This window comes from Meriones unguiculatus, chromosome 1 (assembly GCF_030254825.1).
Source record: "Meriones unguiculatus strain TT.TT164.6M chromosome 1, Bangor_MerUng_6.1, whole genome shotgun sequence".
Taxonomy (NCBI): Eukaryota; Metazoa; Chordata; class Mammalia; order Rodentia; family Muridae; genus Meriones; species Meriones unguiculatus.
The window spans coordinates 151,199,000-151,224,198 of record NC_083349.1 but is presented as its reverse complement, the minus strand read 5'-3'; the positions used below and the strand labels follow the sequence as shown (position 1 = coordinate 151,224,198).

At 38.2% G+C, this 25,199-nt stretch overlaps 1 protein-coding gene across 2 annotated transcripts in view; it reads left to right on the top strand.

Annotated features, from left to right (window-relative positions):
* Positions 1 to 25,199, top strand: part of Cntn5 (contactin 5) — a 1,228,807-nt gene that overhangs the window by 272,801 nt on the left and 930,807 nt on the right. For both annotated transcript variants that reach the window (XM_060369300.1, XM_060369297.1), the window contains exon 2: positions 8,763 to 8,900. The gene's annotated coding sequence lies outside the window, so the exon portion shown is untranslated. The remainder of the gene's footprint in view (positions 1 to 8,762; positions 8,901 to 25,199) is intronic.

Below are 25,199 nucleotides of genomic sequence, written 5' to 3'. Positions count from 1 at the left end.
TATTACTCTTCTATCAAGTATTAATAAGCAGCATTTTTCTCTTGATACCTATAGTAAACAGAAATATGTGCATTCATAATATGAATAATTTGATTATGATTAACATAATCAAATATCTCAGGCTTGAACTATTTTTGATATAATTTGAAGGTTATATCTATACATCCATGAAATAATCACCTCAATTTATACTCCATGTCTATAAAACAACAATATCTACCCCTTTCTAATATTCCTAGAAACTGCAAAGAATGATTAAGAAATATTATGTTTTATCTTATATGTACCTGAACATGTTTCACATACGTGCCAAATTTTCTGTAGGCTTTCACAATCCTTAAAATATCTTTATAGATAACAGAACACAAGACTGTGGAATAAAATTATATTTTAGCCAGGAGCAAAGAGTTTGCCAGTTCATTTTTTCTGATCTCATTACCCTTCTCAAGTGAAATATGTTGTATGAACTCAAATATCTAAATCCCAGTGAAATTCAAAGGCATGTCTTACATCAATCCAACAAATAAAATTCAAAACTGGAAATAAATTTTACATAACAATAGCATTGCACTTTCTCAAAAATTACAATGGAGTGACTTTTGAAGAAGAGAAAATTCATTGTCAGGCACCAGCATTAAAGACATCATGTCTTATTTTGAAAACTGATGCAATTGCCTACTTGTTTTGTGTGTTAGTGCATATGTGTGTGTGAGAAAGAGATAATTTATGCATCCTCTTCTTCAAATGGTGCATTTAATTAATTAATTTATTTATTTTAATTTGTTTAAGTTAATCAATTAATTAATCCTGCTCTGTGTGTCTGCTGAGGCGTCTCACCAGCCTTAAATCATCTTTTAGGCTAAAGTTCCCTTGGTAGTAGAGAACACAGCACTGAGATTTCTGTGGATGTCTCATCGATACAGCAGTATTTCACTTCATGTATGAGCCACGGGAATATTTTGCCTCCATGTGATATACATATTTCTCTGATAGTATTTTTTCTTCTCTTTTAGAAGTTACTGTCTTCTTTGCTTGGTGGGGCAGGGCTTTAATTGCAGAACTCTGGAAGAGTGGGAGGTGGATCTCAGGTAGGGCAAAAGCCAGTATGCTTTAGCACAGGTTCTAGGAAAACCAGGTTCTACACCAACAAGAGCCTCATAATAAAGAGACCCTGTCTCAAAACAAAGTAAAACAAAGCATAAGTCACTATCCTATAGCTGTGGTTAAGAACACTACTATTGTCTGCACTCAGCAAATTTTATACTAGGGAAAAAAATGACATGCCTTTTCTCTGTGTCTGTCCTGCTCTGGGTTATGGTAAGACACAATTAGAATGTTTACAATGAGATCCTTCAAACATTCAACCAGGATAAGTTAGTTATTAAAGAATATCACAGACTGTTTCACTCATAAACTCTGCGGTAAACCAGGGTAGTGGGTCAGTGGATTCATTTTATCCTGGCTCCGGAAGCAAACAAATGAAAATTGAAAGCTTGGAGCTTTCACGTCTTCTGTTTATGAAGGATAAATGAAGATTATGAAGAAGGTCACTCTGCTGGTAGGTTCCACAAACGAAGGTCTTGGTAGAATAGGCTCAGCATGCAAGGAGGAGTGCTGGAGATAACATCACTCAGGTTTCAGAGGCAGACATGCTTGCTGCTGTGAAAACACCTGATGAAAAGCCTTAGGGGTTATTGTTTTGTTTTCTATTATTGTACCCTTTTAAGAAAATAAGTTATCAGGTTAGAAATCAAGCATGAACTTAGTAAACATTAGAACTGTATGGGAAGCCAAGGCCTAAATCAGTACCTACAACAGACTATGAGGAATTCGGGACATAGTTACTACCATTTTCAGTTGAATTCTACATAATTCCACATACATCTTCATGACTGTTGTTATCAAGTTATTTTTATTAACTTTTTACTTGAATCTGTAGTTTTACAAGATCAACATACCCATCCACTAATTTTATTGTAGACTCCAAGCTTCCACAGGAAGCTAAAATGTGCTAACAAGGTGTTAGCAAAGAAACAGCAACAAAATTCTCACCGGCTGAACAGAGGACATGGTGACGTTTTTAGAGTTCTATAAAATCTTTCTACATGAATACAACTTCCCACAGAACACAGGTTGTGCATGGAATAACAGAGGTAAGACCCTCAAATTCTCTGTTTTACAAAAAAAAGGGTCAGTGTGCACACAGATAGCATTCAGTAAATATTGTGCATTATGATTATAAAACTTAGTCTAAGGCTGGAGAAGTAACTCAGTGATGAGAAGCAATCACTGTTCTTCCAGAGGGCCCAAGTCCTGTTTTCAGCAAAATGGTCTAGGGGCTGCAAGTCCAACTCTAGAGGATCTGATAACATCTCCTGGCCTACATGGTACTTGCATTCTTGCATATACTACCATAAAGACACATAATTTTAACAAAGTTAAAGAAAAGAACCACTGTCTATAGAATTCAAGCCCTTTAAATAAAGATCTGCTCTCATAATTTTAAATTACAATTTTTATTAAGTATTTAATTATTTGGGAAAAATTTATTATTATTTTATGACTCTGAGTCTTAGTCATACCCAGAGTTTGCTTATCAAATAAAGAAATGATCTGAAAAAGACATTCTAGGAAGAGCATATACTGCCTTCGAATGAAAGACAATGGACTGCCCTTGTGGCATTTTCATCCACTGTTGCCAGTGATCTCCCTGCCTTTCTGCTCTCTCCCACCAGCAGCCTCCTGCCTGCAAAGGCAACATGTGTAAGCTTCCTCTCCAACAGCCTCTTTCACTTATACCTCACATGTGTTCTAAGACACCAACCCTTTTCCCTCTTTTCTCCCCCCTCACCATGTATTTTTTTAGTTGCCTGAATGATTCTTACCATTATAGCCACCTTATTTCTTTTGTTTTTATAAGGCGACTTACAACATTTGCAACACATTTTGCCAACACAATGCACAGTTACCAGTCATACAGTACAGAGTAAATATGCTGCAAACCACAGACCCAAAGAACGTAAGTAACAAGGAGGGCCCAAGGTTGAATGAATCTCACTGAAAAGGGGAAAAAGATTAGACATCAGGAGTGGATGGAGGTGGAGTCTGAGAACTGGGTGGGGGAGGGGTGTGAATAGGAACAGGAAGAATGAGGTGTTGGGAGGATGGAGAAAAACAGTACTGGGAGAGACAAGTAGATTGTGAGTGAACATCTCTGGAACAAGAAAGAAGCCTAGGACATCAGAAACTCCCAGGACTCTGAGTGTGACCCTAGTTAAAACTCCTAGCAAAGGTGGATTTCTAGCCTGAACTGGCCAACCCCTGTACCCACACAACACTTCCCAGTGGAAGGATTGGGACTCTAACCCAGCCACAAAAGCTTAGTTCCACAATTTGTCCTGCCTACAAGATGTGCAGTGGTAAAAGATGGGGAGATTTGAGGACAGGGCCAACCAATGACTGGTCCAGCTTGAAATGCATGCCATGAGAAGGAAACCATCCTGACATTGTTAATCATATTCTGCTATACTGGCAGACAGGAAACTAGCATAACTCCTCTGAGAGCCTTCACCCAGCAACTAATGGAAACTGATGCAGAGACCCACAGCTAAACATTAAGTGGAGCTTGGGGAATGCTGTGGAAGAGGAGGGGGAGGAAGGATTGAAGGAGCCAGAACAGTCCAGAACACAACAGGGAAACCTTCCAGGATCAACTAACTTGGACACATAGAAGCTCACAGAGACTGAACTGCCAGCCAGAGAACATGTATGGGACAGGTGTAGGCCCTCTGGTGTATGTATGTAACAGTTCTGCAGCTGGATCTTCATGTGGGATTCCTATAGCAGGAGCAAGGGCTGTCTCTGACTCTGTTGTCTGCCTTTGATCTCTTCACCCTATCTGAGCTGCCTTGGCAGGCCTCAATAGGTGCGCTCAGTCTTACTGCAATTTGACATGCCAAGGCTGGCTGATATCCATTGGAGGCCTGCCCTTTTCTGAGAAGGGGAAGAGGAGCAGGTAGGGGCTGCATACCAAGGCATGTTTTACAAGTGTTACTTCCTGATGGTAGCAGATACTCTATATAAATGAATCTACATGTGTCGCTCCAAGGCCACTGACATCCTTCTATAGATGTTGACAAACTGATTAGCAAATTTAGCACACAGACACACACACATAGACACACACACCTTCCTCTATGATAAGCAAGATACCTTTTTTATTGACTAAATTATTTATTTACTTTACATCCTGATTGGAGCTTCCCCTCCCTCCTCTCCTACCTTCTGGGATGAAGCTGACGATCACTGCCGATCATAAAGCCAATGATGCTGCCAGGCAGTTTGCCAATATTCAAATCTCTTGTGTCCCATCCCAAAGAAAGGCATCATCCATTTGTCTTTTAGCTCTTATGGCCAGGACATAAATCATGCTAGGGTCCTGGGAAAGAATGAGATAGTAAAATCCTCTTAACATATTTCTAAGCTGTTCTTGAATTTCTTAAGGATTGGAAGAATTTCTTAAATACGTTATTCCTAAAATAGATTGAAGGTACTTTTTTCATGTAACCTATAGAGTTACACAAATGAATACTTTTTGTACATCTACATTTGAAAATTCTCAAATATATTCCTGTTCTTGAGGAAAGATAATTCTGCAGGAGAGGATTAGAAAATTAATTTTAATTCATGCCATTTCCTCCCACAGTTTACATTTTCATGAATTACAGAAAGTAAAATCTTAACAGCAAAATCAGCCCAATTAGTCCTCACTTTTAAAAAGAACTCTTTTTTAGCAGAATGAACTAATACCCTTCTATCCCATGATGTGAGGCTTAATCCCTCAATTCAGGAAGGAGCAATTGGAGAGGTTGGTGATAACAGACCTGGCTCCTCCCCAAAGCCTGGAGCCAAATGACTCTCTGCCCTGGCATGCTGCCAGGCTGCAGGCCTTCTTTCCATGGGTGTTACCTTATTACCATTACCTGCCTGACATCTGTGCCTTGACACCAGAAGTGCTAACAGCTGTGGTGTCTGTGGTGGGCAAGTGGCAAAACACCTCTTTCCAACCCTTGTGCCTCTAGCAGGCTCAAGCACTCTGCAGAGAACAAAGTCTGCTAAGCCCATTGCAACCTGCTCCTTCCCCCATGAAGGGTTTTTCTGGTCATGTCTGAAAAGCAGTTTTGTTCCGTGACATTATATTTATGAAGATAAAAGATACTCTTTTTTAGATAGAAAGTACATGTGGTAAAAGGGCAGTGCCAAGGACGGTCTGGGTGCTCCTAGTTTTGTGGAATAAAATGTTTCAGCAACCTGTTCATTCTTGGCTTGGGTGTCTGCTGCAGACAGCCCTATGACCCTCACCACTGAGGATGCCAAGGATTATAGGAGGAAAATTCTACTTATCTTGAAGTTGAATAGCATTCTTAACTAATAGTGACAGACCTACCAGTGTGACTTAGAGTGGCTGTCACTAATGGTGGGGCCCCGGGCTACCAGGTAATGAAAAAGGTCAGAAGGAAATGCACATGTGTGAGAAAGGAGTCCAGATAACAAAGGGGCCAGAGAGACTTTAGAAAAGTTTATTTTTAGAACGCGGCTGGTCGGATTCAGGGTTATTCTTGCATCAGTGTGTTTCTACCATAATAACAAGCTCTGATAGCTGGGTCTGCAGAAGAGAACGCTACTAAAGGCAAGCCACTGTGCACTGTTATATTGCACATATGATGCTTCGTTCACTATGCTGTTAGTATTGTTATGATTTATATCTTAGAAATAAGATTTCCTTATTTGTTCTTTGGACCAGCCTCTCACTAAATGGCCCTTGTCGGCATGGAATTCACTATGCAGAGCAGGCTGGATTCAGACTTTGGGTAATCCTCCTATTTCTTTCTCCAGAGTGCTGGGATTTCAGATGTGCATCATGACAGCATCCTGTCAGTAACAGTCACTAGTCACTGTGGGCATTCCTAACAAAGGGCCATTAAGGTTCACAGCATGGGGCAGCTTCCACTGATGTTGATATGGAAGTAGACTTGGAAAATACATAACCTAAGGTTGGAGAGTCTTCCCAGAGAAGAACAACCAATGGCAGGTTTGGAGATGGTGTGGAGGAACCTGATTGGTTACCCAAAGCTGCATAACAAGCTCTTTCTTCCAGGAATAAATGAGTCTGCAGCCACAAGCGTTCACCAGACTCCCTGTGTCTATGTGATGACTCGGTGTCTTTCACCCCCTTGGCCTGGAACCCCTGTCCTCACCCACGGGCTAGACACTTGGGAGGAGGACCAACAAATTACATACTGAAGAAAACTTAGGAAATTGTCTGTGACAATCACCTTACTATAAGAATTTTAGGGTGTGAATGATTCAATCACATAAAGCCCACATATAAAGATTTGTTTGTATTGATAACAAGCATTCTAATACAAAGAATCTTAAACAGTTTTAAAGTCCACAGCTGAAAGATATGTCAGATACGTTCTTATTACTCTCAGTAAATAAATGGAAGAAAAATGGGACATAATGGAAAAGAAACTATAAGGGTGATCAAATTGTCATAGACTTTAGTTTTTGTTCTCTTGATATGTTATTTAAGACTAGATTATGGAACTTCATATAGTCTGAGAGTGACGAGAGTCTCACAAGCCAACTTGCTAGTTTGGGTTACATTCTCCTGAACTACCCTCTGAAAGCAAGCTATCAGACAATTTATCTTTAGCTTTAATGTTATAATTCATATCAAAATGAAAACCTCAGGTGAAAGAAATATAAATGAGTATCTTAAGTAGGATAGTATCAAATCATAGAAACCTCTAAAAGTATTGAAATTGTTATTTTATTTTTATAATTAACTTTCTGTCTGATAATTTAGGAGACAGACACATCACCCATGATGTCCTCAGGGAAGTCTGCAGATTTTTCCATTTCATTGCTAATGAGCCATTTTCACCTGACTTCTGCTCCCATCACTCCCCACTGAACAACCAGCTGTCAATTTCCATAGTTGAGCAGGTTTGGAACCAGACAGGTGGCAGCATGATGGGTAAAAATTCATGTGAGTGGAATGTAGTTAATCTGGAATCAGGATGGCCCACCCGATGTCATTAAACCTGACTGCACATCATAAATGGTTAACAATGGATATTCAACCCTTAAGGTTTTTAATACCCTGGAAAGGATAGGTGAGAACATTTGACATCAGTTGGATATCTGAACATTTCCATGCTCAATGTAAAATCAATGGTGGCCATTCCTAAGTGGTGGATTATTTGCCGTTTCTATAGAGGAAGAGAGTGAATTTAGCGATTCCAGAATACAGCACTCAATCATTCTGCAACCCTCTAGGTGTGGTTGTTTGTCTGAAAATAAAAATTCCTTAACTGCTAAGTCATAGTGGATTTCTGCTTACCTTCCCTAATATAGCTGAATGTGCTTTATAAGCTGTGATAAGTACATAAGTCTGAAAAATAGTGTCATAATTACCATCAATTTATAGGATTATTTTTAAATTTTTAATGTATCATACAATATTTGTAACTACAAGACGTAATTCATTTCGCTGTATGTATACAGCTATGACTATAAATACTCTGGTTCTATTTTTTTCTCTTTAGAATTTTCTTTTATAGAATGTCCTCTCTGATGAATCAATATTCACCTAGGAGGTATCCTTTGATGTTGTAGCACATATGAATTTCTTACAGGTAACCTGAGAATCAATGACTTAATGGTTCAAATAGTTTAATGTGTCAACTACCCATTAGGATTTAAATCCCTTAAATATAAAACAAAATAAAATAAAATTTATAAATACTTAAGCATAAAATATAATGCATCCCTTAAAAACCAAGTGACTAATTGTGAAAATATGAATATAAACTGATGCATTGAATTCTCTCTTAATTATTGTAATCATGTGAGAAAATCAGGCTATATAAATATATTACATTAAAACATTGACATTTGAAATTTTTTTCACACAAGTCTTTGACTTGCTTGGTTAGGGTTACACCAAGGTACTTAATGTCATTTGTGGCTATTGTTTTAGGGTGTTGTTTCCCTAATTTCTTTCTCAGCCCTTTTGTCTTTTCTATACAGGAGGGCTACTGATTTTTTTTTTTTTGAGTTAATTTTGTATCTGGCCACTTTGCTGAAGCTGTTTATCAGCTGTAGGAGTTCCCTGGTAGAAGTTTTGGGGTCACTCACGTATACTATCATATCATCTGCAAATAGTGATAATTTGACTTCTTCCTTTCCCATTTGTATCCACTTGATCTCCTTCAACTGTCCTATTGCTCTAGCAAGGACTCCCAGAACAATGTTGAAGAGATATGGAGAGATTGGCAACCTTGCCTTGTCCCTGATTTCAGTGATCACCTCCCCCTGAAGGGGGAGCAGCCTTACCAGGCCACAGAAAATGATGAGATCTGATAGACTAAGATCAGAAGGAAGGAAAGGGGGACCTCCCCTATCAGTGGACTTGGGGAGGGGCATATGTGAAGAAGAGGGAGGAAGGTGGGATTAGGAGGGGAGGAGGGAGGAGTTTCTGGGGGGATAAAATGTGAATAAAGTGTAATTAATAAAAAAAATAAATAAAAATTAAAAAAAGACATTGACATTTGTGTATGTGAGCAAATACTGAGATTTCAAGTATCATTAAAGAGAGCGATGACATATAATATTTAATAAAAATAAGGGACTTGCAGTAAAGGAAACATTCCAGAGGATTATTTGTGTTCACATTCATACCACTTTCTTCTCAGGTATCTTTAGAAGATTGCTCTTTAATGCCATTCAAGCCCTGCCAAGCATCATTTCTGCATGACTACCACCAAAGGATTACTTTACAGAAACTGCTGCCATTTTGAAGAGTGTGATTTGGACCCTGATTCAGAAAAGAGGTACAGATGTTATTTTCTCTTAAGCAAAATTCGTTGAAAAATAATAATAAAAAAATGTTGACTCATATCCAGAGAGAGAAAGTTGTGTGTATTGTTTCTGTAGCTTTTCTGTTCATAGGATGCCTTCCTAAGCTAACGATTAATAAGTGCTCAAATCAACTGGGCATTTTGTGTTTGAACTAAAAAAAAAAAAAAAAAAAAACACTTCCTTCATGCAAGTAAAAATAAGCAGTAGGATATTGGAGAAATTTTGTATCCAAAGATATCACACAATTATGTTATTTTAGATTTTGGTTTGACATGAGCATGGCAGGTAGGAAAGGGCAGCCACAAATTGCTGTAGCTCTGAGCCGTGCTATCTTCCCAGACAGTGTCTGACTTGCTGGCAGGTGGATTTTGTGCTTGTTGGTTTGTGTGAAGATAGTAATTAAGTTAGGAGTGCAGAAGGTCCTAGGCAAGGAGAGGCATCCTCACCTACCAGGGCGAGCCAGGCATCTCCTACACAGTGACAATGTGATGATGCCTGCTGTTTGCTCAAGAGGGCTGCATTATTTACATGGCCCTCATCAGCACACTGCACTGAACATTAATTACATTTGTTTGTTCTCAAATTACTTACTGTGGGACTTAGTAATGATTCTTAAAGTGGTAATCCTACATTATTTAAACTACATGAATAAACACATGTCTAAAACCACAACTAAATAGTTACCAATAGACTATTTCAAATCAAAGATATTGGGCATATGGCATACTCTGTGTCAGTGCCAATGATATATATTTTTAAAAAATAAATATAAAAGTTTTAAAAGTATGTGGAGAATGAATTATTCTTGTTGTCTTACTGTTTATGAAATAGGTAACATTTCAACCTAATTTAAAGGTTTTCATTCTCTAATTATTAAGTTAATTCAAAATATTACATACTTCCTCCCCAATCTATTCTAGTGGGTTCAGAAGCTTCAAAGGTAGAATAGAAGCAAAGAGATGACAAAGCTTGAGATTATTTCTATAGGAGGGTATAGGGTGACATGTGATCCAGGCATTTAATTTTAGTCTTTTGCCATATGGAAATTCAGAGAGCTGTTCTAGAAAAGTTTGTATTTCTCCAAATGTTCATGAATTCTACTAAATTATAACAATTATTCTGTTGATTAAAGATCCTAATTAGACCAGGTATCCATCAATTAAATCTGTCAAGTAAAGCAACCAAGATTTTCTTTAAAAAAAAAAAAAAATTAAGTAAATAGGAAACCCAGAGGAAAAAAGACAGGGAAGGTGAGATAACACCTTTGACAGGGCTCTACAAATCATGCGCAAAAAGCATAACTTCCATAAGCTAGCTCATCATTGTGTGTAACAGTGGGAAGACTTTAGCAAATATTTAGTCATCATAAGTTTGCCCGTTATAAGAACAATCTCAGACTTTGTTACAGCAATCTGTATTCTATCTGCAAGTATAAACCTATGGGAAGATATTTTGTGTACCATTTAATTTTATTTAAGCATAAGAAACTTTAAGTAAATCAAATCTCATATTAAATTTCCAATTCTGAGATGTCTATGAACATTAAATTGTATATGGGCTCCTTAGTTCAACTTAGCAATTAAATAGATAAATGATTTATGGTTGTTGTGAAGTTCAGAATAAAAAGTAAGAGAACCTAGCATAGCTGCTGAAGGGTGAGAGAGAGTCCAATGCTCACTTACAGAGAGATAAAGATGAAAGGTAATTTTACGTTAGACACATTAACAATGTGAAAAAAAATGAGCCAACTGAAATATATTCAACTTGTGAAGTTTAACAGAACTCAAATCAAACTTTGAGAAGAGGTTTCGTTGACCTATTATTAAATGGAGGTAGAAGAATGAGGATGTGGAGCCCAGACACTGACCAGGAATGCTGTGGATCCGGGGTTGACAGCGCACTTCGCGCTTGTCATGTCGCTCTTGTCACTGCTCTGAGCAACTGATTGAAGAGCACATCAGTAAAATTGAAACAGTCGAAACAGAGGAGTTGCACTGAGCATTCCAAAGAGGCATAAGTGAATTAAAATTGATGAGTGTGATGAGATTGGGTGACAGTGTCACATTAAATAAAGTCTTTTTCATTCGTAGACTTACATGACATATGTCTCTGCAACCACTAAAAACATTCAGGGGACTAATTGATAGTTCGTCTTGACATGACCAGCTAAGCCATTATAAGAGGCAACCCATATTAAAAGGGGTCCTGAGTTCAGCCACAGAGGATAAAACACTTCCCTGGGTAACTTACACAACTATTTCCAGCAGCCATTGGCCCAGGCCCAAGAGAAAGAGTTGCTTCCATTAGTGAGGAGCCTCTGGGGCTCTTGGGGTTATAGATTTTCAGAATTGGCAGGATTGTTCATTACCTAGTGAAAGTAAACTGGCTGTAACTGCATGCAGCCAGAGGTAAGGTCGCTGAGAACAGGAGAGCACAATGTGCTCTGAATTTCAAAGCTAGGTTTCATTAGTAATGGTTTCAAAAATTCTTGGTAGAAATCACCCCCATGTATTCGTTAATTGTATGGGCTGTGTCTATGCGACCATTGTTACCTGGGAACATGTTCATGGTTTGCAACTCAGTATGAAATATTAAATCAAAAGGGAAATGCATGGAAGTAGTAAATATCAGATGCTATCAGCAATTTTGCTCACCACAATATGCTACCACACAGGTGCATCAAGACCAACTGAGAGGTGCACCATGGTTCATCAAGGAGGGAGGAGTCCCTTACACAGAAGTTAGGAAACACTAAAATCGCAGTTCAGTTTTGGGGGTATGCTATATGGATCCATATTTTGCAGTGTGCAATGTACTTATTTGCTTTTAACTACCATTACAGTTTGTTTTGTAAAAACCGTGATTCGAACTCTTTTACTGGAAATTCATTACCTGAAGTATGTGAACTTGTCTGTCTAGATCAACTAAAAGAGAATCCTTCCTTAAGTTACTAGCCATTAGATAGGAAATGTCTCATAACATGAAGTTAATCAATTTTCTTAGTCAATGTTTATTCTCTCTACTGGTTGTACTGGCGGGAGGGTCTATTCAATGAAATTGATCTTACCTTGATTGTCAGCCTGTTCTCCTAAACTATCTTGGGGAATAAATGCTTCTTAGTGGGAATTCTTAAAGATGAAAAAAAGTGGAGTTTACCTATAGGAAAGGGGGGGAGAAGGAAATTTGGGGTGATGGAGCATGATGTAACACAGCCATAAGTTGTCTAGGTAACATCAAGGTAACATCACTATAGTTACTATAAGGTTATGCCAGTCTGTCATGTAAGATATGGAATGTACTGAGGAAATATGAGCTCTAATTAAATATTATAAAAATAATGTGCAAAGGATCATTGAAACAGAAGAAGACTGACAAGGGCCAGGAAGATGGCTGATGGTATTAAGATGCTTACAGCAAAGTATGATGACCTGTGTTAAATTTCAGTTGAAAGGAGACAATTGACTCCCCCCCACACACACACACGTGTGCACACACACACACACACACACACACACACACACACACGTGTGTGCTCAAAACCACACATTTTTATCAGAAATAATTACATTTAAATATTTCAAGACCTTTTTATAATTTTCAATAATTAAGAAAAATGCACTTAAAGGGTAAAATTCAAAATGAATGTTCTGGAACAAAATTTTCTTGCAGTGTTCATCCAACTCTGTGTACATAAGAGCAATTGAAGAAGACTGACAGGCAGAGACATGAAAATTTCCAGGCCATTTGACAATATATCTGGATTTATTTCTGTCAGTATTTTAGTCTCCAATGGTGCTAATCTCCCTGTTTTAAGACTGAGGGTGAATTTCAAATAGAAAAATGTTTAAGAAGAGTAGTCTCTTTCTTTAAAAAATATTTTTTTTCTATATGTTTTGAGGTATAAATGACAAATGAAAATATTACAGCTTAGGAATAAATAACTTTGACTGATTCATTATTATAATGTCACCATCTCTGGAAACTCCAGCTATATGTTAACTTTTATGAGCCTCAGAGTTTCTTCACTAGTAGAAGCGTAACATAACTTATTTTAGAAGAGGTATGAGGAGATATAGTAGAACATAACCATAACTACATCTATGTATATGTAGTGACATATACATAAAATGTATACATTTGGGGTTTGGTATGAAGAAATTGTTTAACAGATGGCCATGCTGTGATAAAATAAGTACCATGATTTTTAACTCACCAAGAAGAACAAAACTTTCCTAAGATTCTGATAAAATCTTAAAGAAAGAGAGAGAAGAAAAATTGAGGAAGAGGAACATGTATTGGAGTATAGGAAGAGAAGGGAGCAAAGATGGAAGGGAAAGAGGATCGGAGGGAGGATAGTCAAGGAAAGGAAGCAGGAAGAAAGGAAGAAAAGAGGAAACAAATTGTTGTACCCCTTTCTTGGTGTTTGTCACTTATGTGTTCTGGAACTGTTATTGGCTGTAAGAAATAAAAGTGTTAGAATCCAAACTTTTCTGTCTCAAATGATTAGAAGATGGAATTTCAAAGTTCATCTCATTCAATGTTGAAACATCTGATGAGTAGTTCAATTCTTGTTGGGGACCAGGAGTTAGAAAAGTGCCCCATTCCTGTTATTTCCTGTGAAATCAGAAAGTCAGGGAGTGAAGCAATGTAGTTTCTTCAACAGCTGCACAAAGTGCTGAAGCCTAGCTCACAACTAACAGCAGTCATACTTGTGAGGAAAGTGCAACGTAAGCCTTTATGACTGCAGTGGCCAGGGATGCTGCCCCAGGTACAATGCCCAAGGCCAGAAGCTGTGTGTGCTCTTTGCCAGTAGTTACCTAGAAATCCTGCACTTTCAGCTATGATGGTAAACCTAATTGTGCTCTTTCCTGATGTTTGTGCCTTCAGCAATTTTAGCAACTGTAAATCACCTCTTTCTATTTTTTTTCTGCTTCAAATATCTTAACAAGGAAAGATGACTAAAACTAAACACCCATAACCCACACACATCAAATACATGTAGAGACCAGTGAAGAGCCTAAAAATAGAAAGACACCGTTACACAGAGGAGGGTTTTGTCTTAAACAGTTCTTAACTTCCCTCTTCTCATTTTGCTTTGCTGCGACTTTGTGATGTTAACACAACACAGTACTCTTAACTGTGTAAAGAGCCTAGAGCTAAGGTCCAGCAGGTGGGAGCATTTGCTTCTTTTGCAGAAGACCCATGTTCTCTGCCTAGCACATCACCAGGCAGTTCATAACTGCTTGTGACTTGAGGGAACTTATGCCCTCTTCTGGCCACTGTAGCATAAGCTGAGTACTTTATGAGGACATGGTGTAAATGCATACACTCAGGTACACAACATACACATATGCATAAATTACAAGTAAATAACCTGATGAAGCTCTTAAATATGTTAAGTGAACAGGGTTGACCCTAGGCAGGCCTTTAGAAGACAATGGAAACCACAGAAAACATTTCTCTATTATTATTAGACTTAATGCAAAAAGAAAGTGATAGAAGACAGCAGATGAGTGAGAAAAAAAATTGAGCACAAAATTAAATAAATTTAAATTGTTCACTGTTCTGTTCAACGAAATAATGAAAAAAATGACTTGACTTAGATTTTAAAATCTTGATCAAAAAACAAACAAACAACAGAATTTCAAGGTGGGTGGGCCAAAGTGGTGGTGGTAATCAGCATGTACCCTATGTGAGGGGCACAGGATCCAGACTCTGAAATTGCTGAGTGGAGGGACAGCTGAAGCAAGAACATCCACATTGACAAATAGAAAAGGAAGAGGTCAAAGTATCACTGCTTACAGATGATATGATAATATACATGAGTACCCAAAAATTCAATGAGAGAAGCCCTTCAGCTCACGAACACCTTAAGCAAAGGTTCTGGATAAAAAATTAACTCAGTAGCCCTTCTGTATCCAAAAGACAACAGGGTTGAAAAAGAGATTAAGGAAACAACACCCTTCACAATAGCCACTAATAACATAAAGTACCTTGGGGTGACTCTAACCAAGCAAGTGGAAGACCTGTTTGTTTGTTTTTTAAACTTTCAAGTCTCCTAAGAAAGAAATTGAAGAAGATTTCAGAAGATGGAAAGATCTCCCATGCTCATGGATCGGTAAGATTAACATAGTGAAAATGGTCATTCTGCCAAAAGCAATCTACAGATTCAATGCAATTCCGATCAAATTACCAACACAAATCTTTACAGACCTTGAAAAAACAATTCTCAATTTCATATGGAAAAATTAAAAAAACCTAGAATTGCTAAAACAATCCTGTACAACAACAGATCATCTGGAGGAATCGCCATCCCTGACCTCAAGCTGTACTACACAGCAACAGTAATAAAAACTGCATAGTCCTGATATAAAATCAAAATGGTGGATCAATGGAATTGAATAAAAGACACAAAAAATAAACCCACACATCTACGGATACTTGAGTTTTGACAATGATGCCAAAATTATAAAAAGGAAAAAAGACAACATCTTCAATAAATGGTGCTGGTCTAATTGGATGTCTACATGTAAGAACATGCAAAAAGATCCATATTCATCACCCTGCACAAAACTAAGGTACAGGTGGATCAATGACCTCAACATAAAACCAGAGACACACTAAACCTGTTAGAAAAAAGGTGGGGAAGAGCCTCGAACTCATTGGCATAGGAGACAACTTCCTGAACAAAACACCAACAGCACAATCTCTAAGATCAACAATCAATAAATGGGACCTCATGAAATGAAAAGCTTCTGTAAAGCAATGGTCAGATAAAAATGACAGCATACAGAGTGGGAAAGGATCTTCACCAACCTTATATCTGACAGAGGGCTGATATCCAGAATACATAAATAACTCAAGAAGTTAAAAAGCAACAAATTAAAGAATTAAATTTATAAAAGGGGTACAGAGCTAAGCAGAGAATTCTCAATAGAGGACTATTGGATGATGGAAATTCACTTAAAGAAATGCTCAACATCCTTAGTCATCAAGGAAATGCAAATCAAAATGACCCTGAGATTTCACCTTATATCCATCAGAATGGCTAAGATCAAAAACTCAAGTGACAACACATGCTGGAAAGGATGTGGAGAAAGGGAAACCCTCCTCTACTGCTTGTGGGAATGTGAAATTGTACAACTTCTTTGGAAATCAATCTGGTGCTTTCTCAGATAAATAAGAATAGTGCTTTCTTAAGAACCGGCTATGCCACTCCTAGACATTTATCCATAATATGCTCAAGTATACAATAAGGACATTTTCTCAACCATGCTCATAGCAGCTTTATTTGTAATAGTCACAGTCTGAAACAATCCAGATGTCCCTCAACTGAGGAATAGAAACAGAAATTGTGGTACATTTATACAATGAAATACTACCCAGCAATTAAAAACAAGGAAATCATGAAAATTTCAGGCAAATTGTGGGTAGAAAAGATCATCCTGAGTGAGGTATCCCAAAAGCAGAAAGGCACAAATGGTATATCCTTACTTATAAGTAGATATTAGACAAATAATATAGGATAAATATACTAAAATCTGTAAACCTAAAGAAGTTATGCAAGAAAGAGGACCCCAGGTTAGATGATCAATTCTCACTCAGAAAGGCAAATGGGATGGACATCAGAAGAGGGAGAAAACAGAGAACAAGATAGAAGCCTACCACAGAGGGCCTTTGAAACCCTCTACTTAGGAAGGTATCAAAGCATATGTTGAGACTCATAGCCAAACTTTGGGCAGATTACAGGGAATCTTATAAAATAAGGGGGAGATGAAAGACATGGAAGGGACTGGAACTCCATAAGGAGAGCAACAAAACCAAAAAAATATGGGCACAGGGATCTTTCCTGAGATTGATACTCCAACCAAGTACCATGCCTGGAGATAATACAGAACCCCTGCACAGATGTAGCCTACTACAGTTCAGCCTCCAAGGGGGTTTCCTAGTAATGGGAACAGAGACTTTTTCTGACATGAACTCAGTGGCTGGCTCTTTAATCACCTCCCTTTGAGAGTGGGGAGCAGCCTTACCTGGCCACAGAGGAAGACAATACATTCAGTCCTGATGAGACCTGATAGGCTAGGGTCAGAGGGAAGATGAGAAAGACCACCCCTATCAGTGGACTTGGGAAATGGCATGTTAGGAGATCAGGGATGGAGGATGACATAGGGAGGGGGTAAGGTAGGGGCTACAGCTGGGATACAAACTGAATACACTGTAATTTATAAAATAATAAAATTTAAATAACAGAATTTCAAATTTGAGGGAATATTTATATCACCTCAACAGAGAGAAGTTTATTTTCAAGCAAAGCAAGCATAGTCTCTACATGCATAGGACAAAAGATATTGAAAATGCAGAAATAAAGACTATATTGAACCATCTTTCCAGCTAAACATTTGATATTCCCTTTTGGTTTCAAAATGAAAATTTAGACTTAGATGCTGTTGATAATTTTTGTTATGTATGTTATAGAACTTTCCTAGTGTTTATTTATCAGTTTGCTAAATGGTAATCTTGTTTCTGATTCTTTGCACTCTCCTGCCATTTTACATAGAACTTCTCAGTTCTTCTTGGTTAAGGAAAAAAAAAATGTGCTTTCTGCCATTTGGCTTTGATGTATATGACATGTTTGATACACAGAATGAAACAAAAGTTTCAGCTTTCCAGCCCTGAAGTAGACTGTAGATAACAGAGTGTCTGCTACTCATGAAGCCCTTTCTGATTGATGCCTCTCTGCTGATTAGAAGAGGTAAGAAGCATAAAATATGAGGAAGTGATGACATCACTGCTCTTTTCAGTCATGCTTAGAGGTAATTCATCATGCAGCATGAGCCAAATTTACTCCCTTCAACTCATAATCTCTAAGCATCTACCCTACCTTCATTCCATAATTGATATGTCTGCCATAATGGGCACTAGGACGGAAACCCAGTTCATGCTCATGTTCTCCTCCCTCCCTCATATTCATTCACAGTTCATATCACTGTCAGTGTTTCTCTTCTATTGTATTTCTGTCTCAGAAGAAAAGAAAAACTAACCTACATCTTAACTGATAACAATATTTGTTTCCATATTTTCATTTCACATGGGGTGCTGGAGCCAGCCAGCAGAGTCAAATGGTTCTTGAGTTGGGAGTGAGGATTAATATTTTTTAAATAAACACACAGCACACAGGAAACTTTTTTTTATTAATTTTTTTAAATCAGTTACATTTTATTAACTCTGTATCCCAGCTGTATCCCAGTTCCTCATTCCCTCCCACTCCCACCCTCCCTCCCTCAGCTTCTCCCTTCCCCTTTCCAAGTCCACTGATGGGGGGGACCTCCTCTCCATTCATCTGATCCTGTTTTATCAGGTATCTTCAGGACTGGCTGCAAAGTCCTCTTCTGTGGCCTAACAGGACTGCTCCTCCCTTGGGGGTGGGGAGGTCAAAGAGCCAGCCATTGAGTTCACAGGAAACTTTTTTAAAGATCCAGACTCAACAGCCACAGCAAAAGGCAGGCTGCTGCAGCAAGCAGTGCAAGCAGCAAGTCTCAAGTCTCTGCCTCCAGCCCTCTGTTTCCTAACATTTAGATTTCCCAGATTATACTTGCTTTTTGTGAAATCTTAGGTCTGGTTCATGCTCCACGTCCTCCAAGCTCTCTCCTCCAGCTCTGCTCTCCTCATGCTCTGCTCCTTGCTCCTTCTCCTCCCACTCATCTCTTGCCTTCTGGCTCCTCCCCTCTTTCCTGTCCTCTGGCTCCTCCCATTGCACAACATTGTATCTAGTTGCTTTATTTGTGTCCTGTTTACACAAGAGTTGAGACAGGATGCTTGGAGCATCATCTTCAGCCTTCTTCTGCAGTAACTGTAGGCCTGTCTTTTTATTGTAGAGTTTCTAAGCCAGCATAGAAACATCTCAGAACAATGATTAATTTGCACAAGGAGCATGAGAAAGAGGTGTGACCCTTACAAGCTATCCCACCTGCTGTCACAAACAAAAGGAGATGGACTTGCAAGTTCTTCTCTGCCATTAGTAAAGGCCTCCTAAAAACCATCTCTCCACCGAGATTTAAATATCAAAGCAGGCCTCTGGAGTCAATGATGGGGTGTATTTTAAACTGTGTGCTGCATCTTACACAAATTGTTGCCTTCCATGAGCCCTTGCACCTAGTCTATTCTTGATACTTAGGGAAAGTATATTAACCCTTAATATGGCTATATCCATTGTTAGAAAAGCAGAGGCTTATTTGTATTTCATACACTATTAGCTTTATCTAAAATTTTTCTCTCCAGACATACATTTTTTTACATTTAAAAGAAAAATTCACTTATTTTGATGTCATGTGTGTGAGTACTTTGCCTATACCTATGTCCATGAACCATGTGAGTGCAGTGCACAAGGAGTTGAGAAGAGGATTTCATATTACTTGGGACTAGAGTTACAGTTGGTTGTGAGCTGCTGTCTTGGTGCTGAGAATCAGGGTCAGGTCTTCCTAATGAGCAGCTTTTGCTTTTAACCACAGAGCCATCTTGCTAACCTCTCTTTTTACTTTCCTATGAATGACAATGGTTAGAGAACCCATGTTTCAAAAGCAAAAAGCAAAAGTGACTGTTATAGCTCTGAGAAACTGACAGTTATAATTGTGCAAGCACCAGGTCTCCTTTAAATAATGGCTTACTGTGGAGAAACAAAACAACCTTAAGACTAACATATGTGAAATTATCAGTTACATGATTAGTAGTAAATTATTACACTACTGGTGAATTCTTACTGTCAGTATTCGGCCTTATCACACTGTGAGAGGATGTAATCTGAGGCTCAAAGAATGAAACTGGGGCTGGAAATTTGGTTCAGTGGTTGATCTAGGCTCCAAGCATCCGTCTCAGCTGATTCACAGACGCCCACAACTCTAGCTATAGGACAAATGACAATGCCTTGTGGTCTCCATAGGCCATGTATGCAGGTGAACACACAAGCACACTTCCAAGCACACACATGTGCATAGTTACACACAGACACATGGGCATGGATAAACACGAACACTCACATACACACACTCACACATACAATCACACATACTTACGAATACAAATAAACATTTTAAAGAAAAGGTGAAAGGATGTTTTATTAATCATATTATTCTCTTAAGACAAAAGCCTTGCTTTTCCTTCCTTCCTTCCTTCCTTCCTTCCTTCCTTCCTTCCTTCCTTCCTTCTTTCCTTAGTTTCCCCCACCTCTCTGTCTCTGTCTCCTTGTCTCTATCTTTGTCTCTGTCTCTGTCTCTGTCTCTCTCTCTCTCTCTCTCTTTCTCTCTCTGTAAAAGTATGTATTTTCTGTGCTGTGATTTAGGAGCCAGTACTGCTTTCTGATTTTTAGTGGCCAGTTCATATTTGGAAGATTTAGCGAGTTGTCCTCAAAACCTGACATCTTTTAAATGATGCATGGTATCACTGTTCTGAGCCAACCATGTTCTATCTTCATGACTGACTACCATAAAGCAGAGCTCAATGATTCTTTACATTAATACGAGTTTAAGCAAGTTGGTAGTTTCAGCTTTCATTCATATACTTCTGAGCCTGTTTCTTTTTGGCATGCGATGGTGGGGAAGAGGAGAACTATGGATCTTTCATAGGAAGCTTTTGTTCCCATGTTATTGAGGGATTCTTGAGGAGATGAAATAGTGACATTTCAAGAATACAACAAAGCTGAGGATTTTAGGTTCCTCTAACAGTGGTCAGTGTCCTCTTTTCCAGGGGCAGAGTTCTGCCTGGCTTAGCTTGAGGCTGACATATTCAATCCACAATATAGACAGATTCTCTGCTGGAATCAATTTTTTCTACTATAATCACACTTTTCAAAGAGTTGAGAAGTCAAAAAAATTAAACATTTCATATCTAAAGGTTAATATAACTTTTAATATTGTTTTCCTATTTGGAATACCTAATAATGGTGCTGAAAAGGTATCTCAGTGGGTAAGAGCACATTTTACTGTTGCAAAGGGCCCAGGTTCTGTTCCCAGAACCCACAAGGTATTTCACAACTGTGTGTAGCTCCAATGTCATGATATCTGATGCCCTCTCTGACCTCTGTGAGCACCCTACACTCAAGTGGTGCACACATGTATATGAAAGTAGAGCACTCATACACGTGAAATAAAATTTAGTCTTTTTTTAAAGATAGCTAACATTGGTACAAGAACTACTGTATTCTCCCTGGCAGGAATAGTGGAAAGTCACCCCTGTGTCTGTATGACACAACAGTTAATTGTACCATTCATAGACTCCATTGAAGCGTGCAAGTGGAAACACAGAAGAGTGGAATAACTTTCCTAGAGACAGGTTTTCCAGGTGACTGAATCCTCTATAGTTATCTGAGCTTTCCAGAACATTTAATAATGACTTTTCACAATATTCTCCTCACTATAACTTTTGTTGTTTAGGAAAATTTTAAAATGCTATATTCTCATATTTAATGTGATAACATTATGATCATCAGCTGGTCAGACTTTCTTTTTGTTTTCTTTTTTCTTTTATTATTATTATTTTTTTTACACTTTATTCACTTTGTATCCCCCCATAAACCCCTCCCTCTTCCCCTCCCGATTCCACCCTCCCTCCCTCTTCTTCATGCATGCCCCTCCCCAAGTCCACTGATAGGGGAGGTTCTCCTCTTCTTCCTTCTGATCTTAGTCTATCAGATCACATCAGGAGTGGCTGCATTGTAATCTTCTGTGGCCTGGTAAGACTGCTCTCCCCTCAGGCGGAGGTGATCAAAAAACAGGCCAATCAGTTCATGTCAGAGACAGTCCCTCTTCCCATTACTATGTAACCCACTTAGACACTAAACTGCCATGGATTACATCTGTGCAGGGGTTCTAGGTTGTCTCTATGCCATTTCCTCCCCCCAGTCATCACATTACTTTTATGTTTGTTTGTTTGTTTAGTTTTTTGAGACAGAGCTTTTCTATGTATCCTTGACTGTCCTTGAACTCATTTTGTAGACCAAGCTGGCCTAGAACACATAGAGATCTGCCTGCCTCTGCCTTCCAAATGAAGGTATTAAAGTCATATTCTACCTCCTGGTTCTCACATTCCTTTTTATTCTCTTTCATATACATACATATAAATTTGCACATCTGAACATTGTCCATTTTGCAGCTTATAATTTATTCCATGTGTATGGGTGTTTTGTTTGCACGTATATTCATGCAGCATGTGTGTTCCTGGTGCCTGCAGAGGACAGAAGAGAGCATCAGATCCTCTGGAATGGGTGTTACAAATGGTATAAGCTGCTATATGGGTGCTGAGAATTGAACTTGAGTCTTCTGAAAAAGCAGCAAGTGGTCTTAACTGCTGAGCTATCTATCCAATTCAAACTTTGCTCTTTTGTCAGCTACTATTTACTGTCAAGTATGAAATCAATTGCTCGCAATAAACAAAAACAAAAGGACTAACACACACAAGTAATTTTGTCATGAGAGGAATACTCTCTGCTCTTAAAACTTTGAAGAGTCTCTCACTACAACCACATAAGTTCTGAGAATGAGCTGTAACAGATGTTATAGTCTAGCTCCTCAATGCCTCACAATTTAATAATAGAATAAAAAAATATAGCTGGGCTTCTACAAATAGGCATGTGTCTATTTTGAATTGAGAATTAAGAGTCAACTTCCTCATGCTGGCAACTAGAAGACAGTGAGCATATTAAAAACTCTTCATGCAAAGCAACTGAGAAATATTTCATAAAGTAACTAATAGCTGGAAAATTGCTGACAAAATATATGAGCCAAAGCCATGTCCCTACCAATATAATGTTAATTCAGTGAGTATTGCCCAGTATAGGCAGATACATACCTGGACAGGATCCTTAAACTGACATGTGTTATGGAATCAAGTACAGCACAGATTAATGAACTTCTGAAAAAAAGTGCCCAGTGTTTCAGTAACAATTCATTTGGTTCCATCTTAAAATGAGAAAATTTAAAATAGACGAAGTAAAATTAGCTTTCTCCTTGCTTTTCTTTTCATGGTGATTTATAGGAAGTGTAACTTTATATGTAGGCGTCATATTGTAGCTCATTTGTAGCTTACATATTTATATTGATTAAAGATGACCTAAGATATTTGGGCAGTATGGTATTATTATGAACTTTAATGTCAATATTAAAAATTAACTTAATTGGTTTATTCAAAAGAATTGTCTTGCACTAAATTTAAGGATCAGAACAATAGATACTAAATTCTTCAATTGAGCCAATACTGCCAACAGAATGAACAAACGGTGATGAGGGGCTTTAGTTTATCTTTTCTTTTTGACTTAGCTTTTCATGTAATGCAGGCTAGCCTTATACTCACTGTGCAGTCAAGAACAAACTTGAGTCCTCCTTACCCTTTTGCCTCAGACTTCTAAGCTTTGAGATCACATGTGCACTGAAACACTATGAGACTGGGTCACATTTCCGAATGTCAGTTTGGCAATCACTCATGCTCTATTTCCGTCCTACTTAAAGTTGCCCAAATCATGAGTGTGAAGTTTGGATAAACAGAAACATTTCCTTTTTTAAGAAACATTAAATGTAGTTATAGTGTATATTTCTTCTGTGTTGTCTGATTTGTGTAGACACTGTGACTATATGGCATTTAACTAAAACATCAGAATGCCAAGTGATTATTAGTTGAAAAATAAAGTATACCCACATCCCTCCCAAGAAATGTTTTCTCTAGAAGTTGTACTCAGTTGCTCCATAGTTATTTCACATGCTGTTTCTAAAGCAAATTGATTCTTAAAAAGTCCCATACTCTTTGCCATAGCTGAAATTCAACATTTGCTTCCAAATAAGAGGGGCCCCTTTATGACTATATTTCCAACTGTCACAAATTCAAGGTTTTAAAGATTGTTCCCATCTGATGTCAGTAAATGAAGATTGACTTTAGAGCAATTAAGACTTGGCCCTGTTCAGCACAGGTCTAAGCTGATTCCTGTAATGCTCCTGAAACCCAGAGAATGAGTGAGACAGTGTACAAGCCTGCGAACCACTGAACTGGAAAGATGCCTATGAACTCACCAGCAGCCCTGTCTGGCTGGAGGAGAGCATTTGTGGGATTGCAGTGGACCCAGTAATGACATCTACTGCCAAGATATAATTAACTAGAGTCAGATTCTGTTCTGTGAATGAACACTGAGACTTCGGATGGATTTCCTAATCAAATATGTATAAGCGACTTTTTCATCTAATCTTGTCCTAGAAATGACTGGGACTTTTACACTGACATTATTTCTTCAATTTATTAAAAGCATATGGAGATATGTTAAGGTACACATGTGCATTCAATGAATTCTCCTTAATTATTACGTCTACTTCCTCAAATTTAAGGAAAGAGCAATCAAAAATATTTCATTAAATTTGCATAAGAACTACAATATAAGCCACAGCTGTAGAAAAAAATGAAAAACAGATAAGTGTCACTGTTTGATTTAACTTTTAATGTTTGTTAATAAGTGTTATAAGGTTTAAAATAAATGAAAATAATTTATTCCCAACAAAGTGTAAAACAGGGGTTGCCTGGCAACTAGAAAGGAAATTCCTCCATACTGAAATTGGGAAGATGGCAATAGTAGCAGGTGTGGAATGGGATTGAAGGAACTCATTTTCAGGTGATGCTGTAACAAACTGAACATGGCAGAAGAGTGATGCTCTGGAGTCATGTGATGTCATGGGACACATGAGCTGAAGGCATAAGAAAGAGTTGGCTTGAGACAAAAAGTTAGAAGTCTTCTCTGTGCAACCTAAAATACAAGATAACAGTTTGAATGGAGACAGAATAGGAAAGAATTAATGTATTTTGTGGGTTACAGAGGAAAAAGAAGTAACAGATGGGCCAAAAAAAGAGCAGCTGCAGAACATGAAGGAAGAGTGATGATGGAAGATGATAGAGCTGAGTTTTAACCGCAGTACTGGAGAAGGATGAAGAGAATGACCATGCCCATTCTAGGTCTACTGAGATGAAAACTTATAATTGGCATTCCTTATTTCCTGATGTCATGGTTATTGTCAGGTGAGAGGAATGGGAAGAATACTTTAAAGATGAGATGAGGGAGTAATGGGCTACATCTGGGCACAGGGGTCTTTTCTGAGACTGATACTCCAATCAAGAACCATGCATGGAGATAAACTAGAACCCCAGCAAAGATGTAGTCCATGGCAGTTCAGTGTCCAAGTGGGTTCCATAGTAACAGGAACAGGGACAGCTTCTGACATGAACTGATTGGCCTGCTCTTTGAT